The sequence below is a fragment of the Protomyctophum bolini genome (assembly GCF_963924005.1).
Source record: "Protomyctophum bolini genome assembly, chromosome: 18".
Taxonomy (NCBI): Eukaryota; Metazoa; Chordata; class Actinopteri; order Myctophiformes; family Myctophidae; genus Protomyctophum; species Protomyctophum bolini.
In genome coordinates, this window is record NC_137879.1 from 22,165,331 (window position 1) to 22,181,353 (window position 16,023).

A 16,023-nucleotide genomic window follows, 5' to 3' on the forward strand; every position below is an offset into this window, starting at 1 on the left:
CATTTCCGCAATTTCCGCAATTTCCATTTCCGCAATTCCCGCAATTTCCGCAATTCCGCAATTTCCGCAATTTCCGCAATTACAATTTCCGCAATTTCCGCAATTTCCGTTTCCGAAACTTCCGCAATTTCCATTTCCGCAATTTCCGCAATTTCCATTTCCGCAATTTCCCACGCAATTACCATTTCCGCAATTTCCGCAATTACAATTTCCGCAATTTTGCAATTTCCGCAATTTCCATTTCCGCAATTTCCGCAATTTGCGGAAATTGCGGAATAAATGAAAAAAAAAAAAAACGATGGGTTATAGCCCATGTTTTTTGAAATTTTGAAAAAAAAATTATCCTCATTTCTCATCATTTTGGACGGTGGGCTATAGCCTATATCGTACGGCATAACCCCCAACCGTTACTTTTCAGGAAACAGGGGGAGAGAGCACCGTCTCCCGATGGTCCTTCCCAGCACCTTGATGTCATGACATGGGACTTGAACCGGCCAACTGTCTGAAGCTGGCAACTGGGTCAAGCGCTCCACACCATTGAGCCAAGGCACCTTGGGGCATTCAGCAGATGTCTCCTGGTGCTTTTGAGTTTTTATTTTTTATTCAAGAAAGTCAGTGTGCAAAGCAAAGCATCACAGAGACACATGAATAATGTGGGATTTGAACCGTGGACCTGTGGATCACAACTAAGTACAGCCACTCATCACACTGAGCTACCTGCTGGTTACTACAACACAGCTTTTCTGTGCTAGTTGATGTTAGTGTGGAATGCAAAGTGTCAGTAAAGATTTGAGTATGTCGGGGTTCGAACCGGCACACTTCTACTAGGTATACTCAAATATCATTCGACTTATCCGTTGGTCCACTGAGGCACACAATCATGGGGAATTTCTGTGCTGCTTTAAAGTTGTCCTTCTGAAAGTCAGTGTGCAAAGCAATGGACCAATGAACCATGTAAATACAACAAATTGAGCAGGGCACTGCAGGGAGTTGCACCCCGTTCCGGTAAACCAGAAGTACGACACCAGTGCCTTAGTTTTTGTGTTGTCATTTACAGGTCCTTTCGTTGAAATGTAAATTTTACATTTCAACAGTGTGTGTGTGTGTGTGTGTGTGTGTGTGTGTGTGTGTGTGTGTGCACGCTTCGATAACCAGTGTTGTACCTGTAAGGGTCCATTTGGTTGATGAGAAACGAGGATAACTTTTTTTTCAAAATTTAAAAAAACATGGGTTTCAACTTTGCTTTAATAGGATTATTTTAACCACTGCATCATGAAATGTTTTTTAAAGCGTGAAAACGTATATGCAAATGGAGGAGGAAAAGGGCAGAGGAGATGAGATCACTCTACCAAACTGATCAGTTTCACATGTGTGCTGGACATCAATTGAGCTGATCTACGACAACTGAACTGGCTTAACACTAATTACTGTGTGTGTGTGTGTGTGTGTGTGTGTGTGTGTGTGTGTGTGTGTGTGTGTGTGTGTGTGTGTGTGTGTGCGTGCGCGTGTGCGTGTGCGTGTGCGTGTGTGTGTGTGTGTGACGAAATATGCCCATATCGTACGGCATACTATGGCACGCCGTTTTTCATCATTTTTGAGGATTTGAAAAAATAATTAAAATGAAAAAAACGATGGGTTATAGCCCATGTTTTTTGAAATTTTGAAAAAAAAAGTTAGCCTCGTTTCTCATCATTTTGGACCGTGGGCTATAGCCCATATCGTACGGCATACTATAGCGCGCCGTTTTTCATCATTTTTGAAGATTTGAAAAAAATGACGAAATGACAAAAACGATGGGTTACAGCCCATGTTCTTTGAAATTTTGAAAAAAAAAAGTTAGCCTCGTTTCTCATCATTTTGGATCGTGGGCTATAGCCCATATCGTACGGCATACTATTGCGCGCCGTTTTTCATCATTTTTGAGGATTTGAAAAAAATGACGAAATGACAAAAACGATGGGTTATAGCCCATGTTTTTTGAAATTTTGAAAAAAAAAGTTAGCCTCGTTTCTCATCATTTTGGACCGTGGGCTATAGCCCATATCGTACGGCATACTATAACGCGCCGTTTTTCATAATTTTTGAGGATTTGAAAAAAATGACGAAATGACAAAAACGATGGGTTATAGCCCATGTTTTTTTGAAAATTTGAAAAAAAAAGTTAGCCTCGTTTCTCATCCATTTGGGACCGTGGGCTATAGCCCATATCGTACGGAATACTATAGCGCGCCGTTTTTCATCATTTTTGAGGATTTGAAAAAAATGACGAAATGACAAAAACGATGGGTTATAGCCCATGTTTTTTGAAATTTTGAAAAAAAAAGTTAGCCTCGTTTCTCATCATTTTGGACCGTGGGCTATAGCCCATATCGTACGGCATACTATAGCGCGCCGTTTTTCATCATTTTTGAGTATTTGAAAAAAATGACGAAATGACAAAAACGATGGGTTATAGCCCATGTTTTTTGAAATTTTGAAAAAAAAGTTAGCCTCGTTTCTCATCATTTTGGACCGTGGGCTATAGCCCATATCGTACGGCATACTATAGCGCGCCGTTTTTCATCATTTTTGAAGATTTAAAAAAAATGACGAAATGACAAAAACGATGGGTTATAGCCCATGTTTTTTGAAATTTTGAAAAAAAAAGTTAGCCTCGTTTCTCATCATTTTGGACCGTGGGCTATAGCCCATATCGTACGGCATACTATAGCGCGCCGTTTTTCATCATTTTTGAGGATTTGAAAAAAATGACGAAATGACAAAAACGATGGGTTACAGCCCATGTTCTTTGAAATTTTGAAAAAAAAAGTTAGCCTCGTTTCTCATCATTTTGGACCGTGGGCTATAGCCCATATCGTACGGCATACTATAGCGCGCCGTTTTTCATCATTTTTGAAGATTTGAAAAAAATGACGAAATGACAAAAACGATGGGTTACAGCCCATGTTCTTTGAAATTTTGAAAAAAAAAAGTTAGCCTCGTTTCTCATCATTTTGGATCGTGGGCTATAGCCCATATCGTACGGCATACTATTGCGCGCCGTTTTTCATCATTTTTGAGGATTTGAAAAAAATGACGAAATGACAAAAACGATGGGTTATAGCCCATGTTTTTTGAAATTTTGAAAAAAAAAGTTAGCCTCGTTTCTCATCATTTTGGACCGTGGGCTATAGCCCATATCGTACGGCATACTATATATAGCGCGCCGTTTTTCATAATTTTTGAAGATTTGAAAAAAATGACGAAATGACAAAAACGATGGGTTATAGCCCATGTTTTTTGAAATTTTGAAAAAAAAAAGTTAGCCTCGTTTCTCATCATTTTGGACCGTGGGCTATAGCCCATATCGTACGGCATACTATAGCGCGCCGTTTTTCATAATTTTTGAGGATTTGAAAAAAATGACGAAATGACAAAAACGATGGGTTATAGCCCATGTTTTTTTGAAAATTTGAAAAAAAAAGTTAGCCTCGTTTCTCATCCATTTGGGACCGTGGGCTATAGCCCATATCGTACGGAATACTATAGCGCGCCGTTTTTCATCATTTTTGAGGATTTGAAAAAAATGACGAAATGACAAAAACGATGGGTTATAGCCCATGTTTTTTGAAATTTTGAAAAAAAAAGTTAGCCTCGTTTCTCATCATTTTGGACCGTGGGCTATAGCCCATATTGTACGGCATACTATAGCGCGCCGTTTTTCATCATTTTTGAGTATTTGAAAAAAATGACGAAATGACAAAAACGATGGGTTATAGCCCATGTTTTTTGAAATTTTGAAAAAAAAGTTAGCCTCGTTTCTCATCATTTTGGACCGTGGGCTATAGCCCATATCGTACGGCATACTATAGCGCGCCGTTTTTCATCATTTTTGAAGATTTAAAAAAAATGACGAAATGACAAAAACGATGGGTTATAGCCCATGTTTTTTGAAATTTTGAAAAAAAAGGTTAGCCTCGTTTCTCATCATTTTGGACCGTGGGCTATAGCCCATATCGTACGGCATACTATAGCGCGCCGTTTTTCATCATTTTTGAGGATTTGAAAAAAATGACGAAATGACAAAAACGATGGGTTACAGCCCATGTTCTTTGAAATTTTGAAAAAAAAAGTTAGCCTCGTTTCTCATCATTTTGGACCGTGGGCTATAGCCCATATCGTACGGAATACTATAGCGCGCCGTTTTTCATCATTTTTGAGGATTTGAAAAAAATGACGAAATGACAAAAACGATGGGTTATAGCCCATGTTTTTTGAAATTTTGAAAAAAAAAGTTAGCCTCGTTTCTCATCATTTTGGACCGTGGGCTATAGCCCATATCGTACGGCATACTATAGCACGCCGTTTTTCATCATTTTTGAGTATTTGAAAAAAATGACGAAATGACAAAAACGATGGGTTATAGCCCATGTTTTTTGAAATTTTGAAAAAAAAGTTAGCCTCGTTTCTCATCATTTTGGACCGTGGGCTATAGCCCATATCGTACGGCATACTATAGCGCGCCGTTTTTCATCATTTTTGAAGATTTGAAAAAAATGACGAAATGACAAAAACGATGGGTTATAGCCCATGTTTTTTGAAATTTTGAAAAAAAAAGTTAGCCTCGTTTCTCATCATTTTGGACCGTGGGCTATAGCCCATATCGTACGGCATACTATAGCGCGCCGTTTTTCATCATTTTTGAGGATTTGAAAAAAATGACGAAATGACAAAAACGATGGGTTACAGCCCATGTTCTTTGAAATTTTGAAAAAAAAAGTTAGCCTCGTTTCTCATCATTTTGGACCGTGGGCTATAGCCCATATTGTACGGCATACTATAGCGCGCCGTTTTTCATAATTTTTGAGGATTTGAAAAAAATGACAAAATGACAAAAACGATGGGTTATAGCCCATGTTTTTTGAAGATTTGAAAAAAAAAGTTAGCCTCGTTTCTCATCATTTTGGACCGTGGGCTATAGCCCATATCGTACGGCATACTATAGCGCGCCGTTTTTCATAATTTTTGAGGATTTGAAAAAAATGACGAAATTACAAAAACGATGGGTTATAGCCCATGTTTTTTGAAATTTTGGAAAAAAAAGTTAGCCTCGTTTCTCATCATTTTGGACCGTGGGCTATAGCCCATATCGTACGGCATACTATAGCGCGCCGTTTTTCATCATCTTTGAGTATTTGAAAAAAATGACGAAATGACAAAAACGATGGGTTATAGCCCATGTTTTTTGAAATTTTGAAAAAAAAAGTTAGCCTCGTTTCTCATCATTTTGGACCGTGGGCTATAGCCCATATCGTACGGCATACTATAGCGCGCCGTTTTTCATCATTTTTGAAGATTTGAAAAAAATGACGAAATGACAAAAACGATGGGTTATAGCCCATGTTTTTTGAAATTTTGAAAAAAAAAGTTAGCCTCGTTTCTCATCATTTTGGACCGTGGGCTATAGCCCATATCGTACGGCATACTATAGCGCGCCGTTTTTCATCATTTTTGAGTATTTGAAAAAAATGACGAAATGACAAAAACGATGGGTTATAGCCCATGTTTTTTGAAATTTTGAAAAAAAAGTTAGCCTCGTTTCTCATCATTTTGGACCGTGGGCTATAGCCCATATCGTACGGCATACTATAGCGCGCCGTTTTTCATCATTTTTGAAGATTTAAAAAAAATGACGAAATGACAAAAACGATGGGTTATAGCCCATGTTTTTTGAAATTTTGAAAAAAAAAGTTAGCCTCGTTTCTCATCATTTTGGACCGTGGGCTATAGCCCATATCGTACGGCATACTATAGCGCGCCGTTTTTCATCATTTTTGAGGATTTGAAAAAAATGACGAAATGACAAAAACGATGGGTTACAGCCCATGTTCTTTGAAATTTTGAAAAAAAAAGTTAGCCTCGTTTCTCATCATTTTGGACCGTGGGCTATAGCCCATATCGTACGGCATACTATAGCGCGCCGTTTTTCATCATTTTTGAAGATTTGAAAAAAATGACGAAATGACAAAAACGATGGGTTACAGCCCATGTTCTTTGAAATTTTGAAAAAAAAAAGTTAGCCTCGTTTCTCATCATTTTGGATCGTGGGCTATAGCCCATATCGTACGGCATACTATTGCGCGCCGTTTTTCATCATTTTTGAGGATTTGAAAAAAATGACGAAATGACAAAAACGATGGGTTATAGCCCATGTTTTTTGAAATTTTGAAAAAAAAAGTTAGCCTCGTTTCTCATCATTTTGGACCGTGGGCTATAGCCCATATCGTACGGCATACTATATATAGCGCGCCGTTTTTCATAATTTTTGAAGATTTGAAAAAAATGACGAAATGACAAAAACGATGGGTTATAGCCCATGTTTTTTGAAATTTTGAAAAAAAAAAGTTAGCCTCGTTTCTCATCATTTTGGACCGTGGGCTATAGCCCATATCGTACGGCATACTATAGCGCGCCGTTTTTCATAATTTTTGAGGATTTGAAAAAAATGACGAAATGACAAAAACGATGGGTTATAGCCCATGTTTTTTTGAAAATTTGAAAAAAAAAGTTAGCCTCGTTTCTCATCCATTTGGGACCGTGGGCTATAGCCCATATCGTACGGAATACTATAGCGCGCCGTTTTTCATCATTTTTGAGGATTTGAAAAAAATGACGAAATGACAAAAACGATGGGTTATAGCCCATGTTTTTTGAAATTTTGAAAAAAAAAGTTAGCCTCGTTTCTCATCATTTTGGACCGTGGGCTATAGCCCATATTGTACGGCATACTATAGCGCGCCGTTTTTCATCATTTTTGAGTATTTGAAAAAAATGACGAAATGACAAAAACGATGGGTTATAGCCCATGTTTTTTGAAATTTTGAAAAAAAAGTTAGCCTCGTTTCTCATCATTTTGGACCGTGGGCTATAGCCCATATCGTACGGCATACTATAGCGCGCCGTTTTTCATCATTTTTGAAGATTTAAAAAAAATGACGAAATGACAAAAACGATGGGTTATAGCCCATGTTTTTTGAAATTTTGAAAAAAAAGGTTAGCCTCGTTTCTCATCATTTTGGACCGTGGGCTATAGCCCATATCGTACGGCATACTATAGCGCGCCGTTTTTCATCATTTTTGAGGATTTGAAAAAAATGACGAAATGACAAAAACGATGGGTTACAGCCCATGTTCTTTGAAATTTTGAAAAAAAAAGTTAGCCTCGTTTCTCATCATTTTGGACCGTGGGCTATAGCCCATATCGTACGGAATACTATAGCGCGCCGTTTTTCATCATTTTTGAGGATTTGAAAAAAATGACGAAATGACAAAAACGATGGGTTATAGCCCATGTTTTTTGAAATTTTGAAAAAAAAAGTTAGCCTCGTTTCTCATCATTTTGGACCGTGGGCTATAGCCCATATCGTACGGCATACTATAGCGCGCCGTTTTTCATCATTTTTGAGTATTTGAAAAAAATGACGAAATGACAAAAACGATGGGTTATAGCCCATGTTTTTTGAAATTTTGAAAAAAAAGTTAGCCTCGTTTCTCATCATTTTGGACCGTGGGCTATAGCCCATATCGTACGGCATACTATAGCGCGCCGTTTTTCATCATTTTTGAAGATTTGAAAAAAATGACGAAATGACAAAAACGATGGGTTATAGCCCATGTTTTTTGAAATTTTGAAAAAAAAAGTTAGCCTCGTTTCTCATCATTTTGGACCGTGGGCTATAGCCCATATCGTACGGCATACTATAGCGCGCCGTTTTTCATCATTTTTGAGGATTTGAAAAAAATGACGAAATGACAAAAACGATGGGTTACAGCCCATGTTCTTTGAAATTTTGAAAAAAAAAGTTAGCCTCGTTTCTCATCATTTTGGACCGTGGGCTATAGCCCATATTGTACGGCATACTATAGCGCGCCGTTTTTCATAATTTTTGAGGATTTGAAAAAAATGACAAAATGACAAAAACGATGGGTTATAGCCCATGTTTTTTGAAGATTTGAAAAAAAAAGTTAGCCTCGTTTCTCATCATTTTGGACCGTGGGCTATAGCCCATATCGTACGGCATACTATAGCGCGCCGTTTTTCATAATTTTTGAGGATTTGAAAAAAATGACGAAATTACAAAAACGATGGGTTATAGCCCATGTTTTTTGAAATTTTGGAAAAAAAAGTTAGCCTCGTTTCTCATCATTTTGGACCGTGGGCTATAGCCCATATCGTACGGCATACTATAGCGCGCCGTTTTTCATCATCTTTGAGTATTTGAAAAAAATGACGAAATGACAAAAACGATGGGTTATAGCCCATGTTTTTTGAAATTTTGAAAAAAAAAGTTAGCCTCGTTTCTCATCATTTTGGACCGTGGGCTATAGCCCATATCGTACGGCATACTATAGCGCGCCGTTTTTCATCATTTTTGAAGATTTGAAAAAAATGACGAAATGACAAAAACGATGGGTTATAGCCCATGTTTTTTGAAATTTTGAAAAAAAAAGTTAGCCTCGTTTCTCATCATTTTGGACCGTGGGCTATAGCCCATATCGTACGGCATACTATAGCGCGCCGTTTTTCATCATTTTTGAGGATTTGAAAAAAATGACGAAATGACAAAAACGATGGGTTATAGCCCATGTTTTTTTAAATTTAAAAAAAAAAAGTTAGCCTCGTTTCTCATCATTTTGGACCGTGGGCTATAGCCCATATCGTACGGCATACTATAGCGCGCCGTTTTTCATCATTTTTGAAGATTTGAAAAAAATGACGAAATGACAAAAACGATGGGTTATAGCCCATGTTTTTTGAAAATTTGAAAAAAAAAGTTAGCCTCGTTTCTCATCATTTTGGACCGTGGGCTATAGCCCATATCGTACGGCATACTATAGCGCGCCGTTTTTCATCATTTTTGAGGATTTGAAAAAAATGACGAAATGACAAAAACGATGGGTTATAGCCCATGTCTTTTGAAATTTTGCAAAAAAAAGTTAGCCTTGTTTCTCATCATTTTGGACCGTGGGCTATAGCCCATATCGTACGGCATACTATAGCGCGCCGTTTTTCATCATTTTTGAGTATTTGAAAAAAATGACGAAATGACAAAAACGATGGGTTATAGCCCATGTTTTTTGAAATTTTGAAAAAAAAAGTTAGCCTCGTTTCTCATCATTTTGGACCGTGGGCTATAGCCCATATCGTACGGCATACTATAGTGCGCCGTTTTTCATCATTTTTGAGGATTTGAAAAAAATGACGAAATGACAAAAACGATGGGTTATAGCCCATGTTTTTTGAAATTTTGAAAAAAAAAGTTAGCCTCGTTTCTCATTATTTTGGACCGTGGGCTATAGCCCATATCGTACGGCATACTATAGCGCGCCGTTTTTCATCATTTTTGAGGATTTGAAAAAAATGACGAAATGACAAAAACGATGGGTTATAGCCCATGTTTTTTGAAATTTTGAAAAAAAAAGTTAGCCTCGTTTCTCATCATTTTGGACCGTGGGCTATAGCCCATATCGTACGGCATACTATAGCGCGCCGTTTTTCATCATTTTTGAGTATTTGAAAAAAATGACGAAATGACAAAAACGATGGGTTATAGCCCATGTTTTTTGAAATTTTGAAAAAAAAAAGTTAGCCTCGTTTCTCATCATTTTGGACCGTGGGCTATAGCCCATATCGTACGGCATACTATAGCGCGCCGTTTTTCATCATTTTTGAGGATTTGAAAAAAATGACGAAATGACAAAAACGATGGGTTATAGCCCATGTTTTTTTAAATTTTGAAAAAAAAAGTTAGCCTCGTTTCTCATCATTTTGGACCGTGGGCTATAGCCCATATCGTACGGCATACTATAGCGCGCCGTTTTTCATCATTTTTGAGGATTTGAAAAAAATGACGAAATGACAAAAACGATGGGTTATAGCCCATGTTTTTTGAAATTTTGAAAAAAAAAGTTAGCCTCGTTTCTCATCATTTTGGACCGTGGGCTATAGCCCATATCGTACGGCATACTATAGCGCGCCGTTTTTCATCATTTTTGAGGATTTGAAAAAAATGACGAAATGACAAAAACGATGGGTTATAGCCCATGTTTTTTGAAATTTTGAAAAAAAAAGTTAGCCTCGTTTCTCATCATTTTGGACCGTGGGCTATAGCCCATATCGTACGGCATACTATAGCGCGCTGTTTTTCATCATTTTTGAGGATTTGAAAAAAATGACGAAATGACAAAAACGATGGGTTATAGCCCATGTTTTTTGAAATTTAAAAAAAAAAAGTTAGCCTCGTTTCTCATCATTTTGGAAAAAATGACGAAATGACAAAAACAATGGGTTATAGCCCATGTTTTTTGAAATTTTGGAAAAAAAAGTTAGCCTCGTTTCTCATCATTTTGGACCGTGGGCTATAGCCCATATCGTACGGCATACTATAGCGCGCCGTTTTTCATCATTTTTGAAGATTTGAAAAAAATGACGAAATGACAAAAACGATGGGTTATAGCCCATGTTTTTTGAAATTTTGAAAAAAAAAGTTAGCCTCGTTTCTCATCATTTTGGACCGTGGGCTATAGCCCATATCGTACGGCATACTATAGCGCGCCGTTTTTCATTATTTTTGAGGATTTGAAAAAAATGACGAAATGACCAAAACGATGGGTTATAGCCCATGTTTTTTTTAATTTTGAAAAAAAAGGTTAGCCTCGTTTCTCATCATTTTGGACCGTGGGCTATAGCCCATATCGTACGGCATACTATAGCGCCCGTTTTTCATCATTTTTGAGGATTTGAAAAAAATGACGAAATGACAAAAACGATGGGTTATAGCCCATGTTTTTTGAAATTTTGAAAAAAAAAGTTAGCCTCGTTTCTCATCATTTTGGACCGTGGGCTATAGCCCATATCGTACGGCATACTATAGCGCGCCGTTTTTCATCATTTTTGAGGATTTTAAAAAAATGACGAAATGACAAAAACGATGGGTTATAGCCCATGTTTTTTGAAATTTTGAAAAAAAAAGTTAGCCTCGTTTCTCATCATTTTGGACCGTGGGCTATAGCCCATATCGTATGGCATACTATAGCGCGCCGTTTTTCATCATTTGAGGATTTGAAAAAAATGACGAAATGACAAAAACGATGGGTTATAGCCCATGTTTTTTGAAATTTTGAAAAAAAAAGTTAGCCTCGTTTCTCATCATTTTGGACCGTGGGCTATAGCCCATATCGTACGGCATACTATAGCGCGCCGTTTTTCATCATTTTTGAGTATTTGAAAAAATGACGAAATGACAAAAACGATGGGTTATAGCCCATGTTTTTTTTAATTTTGAAAAAAAAAGTTAGCCTCGTTTCTCATCATTTTGGACCGTGGGCTATAGCCCATATCGTACGGCATACTATAGCGCGCCGTTTTTCATCATTTTTGAAGATTTGAAAAAAATGACGAAATGACAAAAACGATGGGTTATAACCCATGTTTTTTGAAATTTTGAAAAAAAAAAAGTTAGCCTCGTTTCTCATCATTTTGGACCGTGGGCTATAGCCCATATCGTACGGCATACTATAGCGCGCCGTTTTTCATCATTTTTGAGGATTTGAAAAAAATGACGAAATGACAAAAACGATGGGTTATAGCCCATGTTTTTTGAAATTTTGAAAAAAAAAGTTAGCCTCGTTTCTCATCATTTTGGACCGTGGGCTATAGCCCATATCGTACGGCATACTATAGCGCGCCGTTTTTCATCATTTTTGAAGATTTGAAAAAAATGACGAAATGACAAAAACGATGGGTTATAGCCCATGTTTTTTGAAATTTTGATAAAAAAAGTTAGCCTCGTTTCTCATCATTTTGGACCGTGGGCTATAGCCCATATCGTACGGCATACTATAGCGCGCCGTTTTTCATCATTTTTGAGGATTTAAAAAAAATGACGAAATGACAAAAACGATGGGTTATAGCCCATGTTTTTTGAAATTTTGAAAAAAAAAGTTAGCCTCGTTTCTCATCATTTTGGACCGTGGGCTATAGCCCATATCGTATGGCATACTATAGCGCGCCGTTTTTCATCATTTGAGGATTTGAAAAAAATGACGAAATGACAAAAACGATGGGTTATAGCCCATGTTTTTTGAAATTTTGAAAAAAAAAGTTAGCCTCGTTTCTCATCATTTTGGACCGTGGGCTATAGCCCATATCGTACGGCATACTATAGCGCGCCGTTTTTCATCATTTTTGAGTATTTGAAAAAATGACGAAATGACAAAAACGATGGGTTATAGCCCATGTTTTTTTAAATTTTGAAAAAAAAAGTTAGCCTCGTTTCTCATCATTTTGGACCGTGGGCTATAGCCCATATCGTACGGCATACTATAGCGCGCCGTTTTTCATCATTTTTGAGGATTTGAAAAAAATGACGAAATGACAAAAACGATGGGTTATAGCCCATGTTTTTTTAAATTTTGAAAAAAAAAGTTAGCCTCGTTTCTCATCATTTTGGACCGTGGGCTATAGCCCATATCGTACGGCATACTATAGCGCGCCGTTTTTCATCATTTTTGAAGATTTGAAAAAAATGACGAAATGACAAAAACGATGGGTTATAGCCCATGTTTTTTGAAATTTTGAAAAAAAAAGTTAGCCTCGTTTCTCATCATTTTGGACCGTGGGCTATAGCCCATATCGTACGGCATACTATAGCGCGCCGTTTTTCATCATTTTTGAGGATTTGAAAAAAATGACGAAATGACAAAAACGATGGGTTATAGCCCATGTTTTTTGAAAATTTGAAAAAAAAAGTTAGCCTCGTTTCTCATCATTTTGGACCGTGGGCTATAGCCCATATCGTACGGCATACTATAGCGCGCCGTTTTTCATCATTTTTGAGGATTTGAAAAAAATGACGAAATGACAAAAACGATGGGTTATAGCCCATGTTTTTTGAAATTTTGAAAAAAAAAGTTAGCCTCGTTTCTCATCATTTTGGACCGTGGGCTATAGCCCATATCGTACGGCATACTATAGCGCGCCGTTTTTCGTCATTTTTGAGGATTTGAAAAAAATGACGAAATGACAAAAACGATGGGTTATAGCCCATGTTTTTTGAAATTTTGAAAAAAAAGTTAGCCTCGTTTCTCATCATTTTGGACCGTGGGCTATAGCCCATATCGTATGGCATACTATAGCGCGCCGTTTTTCATCATTTGAGGATTTGAAAAAAATGACGAAATGACAAAAACGATGGGTTATAGCCCATGTTTTTTGAAATTTTGAAAAAAAAAGTTAGCCTCGTTTCTCATCATTTTGGACCGTGGGCTATAGCCCATATCGTACGGCATACTATAGCGCGCCGTTTTTCATCATTTTTGAAGATTTGAAAAAAATGACGAAATGACAAAAACGATGGGTTATAGCCCATGTTTTTTTAAATTTTGAAAAAAAAAGTTAGCCTCGTTTCTCATCATTTTGGACCGTGGGCTATAGCCCATATCGTACGGCATACTATAGCACGCCGTTTTTCATCATTTTTGAGGATTTGAAAAAAATGACGAAATGACAAAAACGATGGGTTATAGCCCATGTTTTTTTTAATTTTGAAAAAAAAAGTTAGCCTCGTTTCTCATCATTTTGGACCGTGGGCTATAGCCCATATCGTACGGCATACTATAGCGCGCCGTTTTTCATCATTTTTGAGGATTTGAAAAAAATGACGAAATGACAAAAACGATGGGTTATAGCCCATGTTTTTTGAAATTTTGAAAAAAAAAGTTAGCCTCGTTTCTCATCATTTTGGACCGTGGGCTATAGCCCATATCGTACGGCATACTATAGCGCGCCGTTTTTCATCATTTTTGAGGATTTGAAAAAAATGACGAAATGACAAAAACGATGGGTTATAGCCCATGTTTTTTGAAATTTTGGAAAAAAAAGTTAGCCTCGTTTCTCATCATTTTGGACCGTGGGCTATAGCCCATATCGTACGGCATACTATAGCGTGCAGTTTTTCATCATTTTTGAGGATTTGAAAAAAATGACAAAATGACAAAAACGATGGATTATAGCCCATGTTTTTTGAAATTTTGAAAAAAAAAGTTAGCCTCGTTTCTCATCATTTTGGACCGTGGGCTATAGCCCATATCGTACGGCATACTATAGCTCGCCATTTTTCATCATTTTTGAGGATTTGAAAAAAATGAAAAAATGAAGGAAAAAAAATCCGCAATTTCCGCAATTACGATTTCAAACAACTATTATATTCTGAACTGTCCACATGCCTCCCAAGACAGTAGAGAAAAAACAATGAGTTCTAGTCAAATGATAGGAACCAAATGGATCCGTTCTCAGGTACATTAACATTGATATTACAATATAAATTGGGGTCAGAATAGAAATACCATTAAATGTTTGTCCGAGTCCTAATCATGTCAAACTGGGGGTACGACACCACCATACCACAGAAATATAAATTAAAGGTATAGACGTGCGACTAATAGATGTGCACTTGCTCTATCCAGAGCCTCGTCTGTATCGCGATAGATGTGACATCTCTGAAATGGTCCATCGTGGAGACATTGTATCATCTCAACGATATGTATGCATCACCATATCACCCACCCCTATAGCTCGCGACAGATCTACAAGCTCATAGCGTGGCACCGAATGCCGCGCTACAAGCTTGTAGATCTGCTATTTTTTGAAAGATCGTGAAAATGTGTCTAAAAAAGAAACTATACTTTCAGATGGCCGTCGGCAGCCAATTACATATAAAAATACACATGGGAGCTAAAAAAAACAACATCCTTTAATACTTTTAATAACTGGTCTCAATATGGACCCCATGTTTTGCCATAATCATGCAGCTCTATGACATGACATGACAGAAATGGTACAAAAATGATATATTCGTACTGTAGTATCTGTATTTTTTTTAAATTATTATTATTGTAATAACTTCAGGGCTTTTGGTGCATGGGCAGTGCATCAATATTATATAGTCTGTGATTTAGGATAATATACTATTGTGATTTGAAGTGTATAAAATGATAAATATCGGATCGTGAAAAATCGGTATCGGCATTTCTCAAAATCAAATGATCGGAATCGGATCGGGAGCAAAACAAAAACGTGATTGGGACACTTTTAAACTGATTGCTGTAAGAGTTGAAAGGTTGAAACTTCTGTTCACAGAAGCAGCATTTGTATTGATCAACTCCCTAACACCAAACAATTTGATCCACCCACGTGAGGTAATTTAAAGTTACGTCATTTATTTACTTTTTTTCAACGGACGGAAAATCTTTTCACATTGTTAACAGGGTTGACAATGTTAACAAGGGTTTTCTCGAGTGTGGACATCCCTTCAGCTGACGTGACTTTGAGTGGAAAACTGTGTGTGGATATACTGGTGACGAGCCTTCAGACTAGATGACTCACTGGGTATTTTCTGTGAATTAACTCAGTTTAATCCAGTGATCCTCAGCCATTTTAATTTCAAGGACCCCCAAATTAAATGTATATGAATTAGCCCAGGGTGACAGGGTCCCGGTCCCAGGCCTTTTCATTATGATTTTCATCTCTGCACTGGGACCCCATGTTACAGACATGTTTACAGTAGCTACTTATATTTTGTTATTTAAAGCTGTGATTATTTATTTAAGAAGCACTGTTCTGAACCAATGTTCGCCTTTAAATAAATAAAAATGTCATCATCCTTAACCTTTTAAGCTAAAATAATGATGACCGGGGACTTAAAATCATTGTTTTAATTGATGGCCTTCATGCCCTGGCACTTGGCCTTGTGCCCTCAAAAAGTTGACCACACTAAAGGCTAAATGGGACTCAATTTTTTGGGACTCATTTGAATGACCACCTGTGCATCCCGGGACCCATTACATTGAAAACCTATTTACATCACTGATACAGCGTGACACAAAAGCACCAAAAGTAGAAGATCGAGATGTGTGAGTGAAGTGACATGATTTGAGCTTGTAGATCTGCTACTTTCGGCACGTTAAACAATCGAGCATAAATTG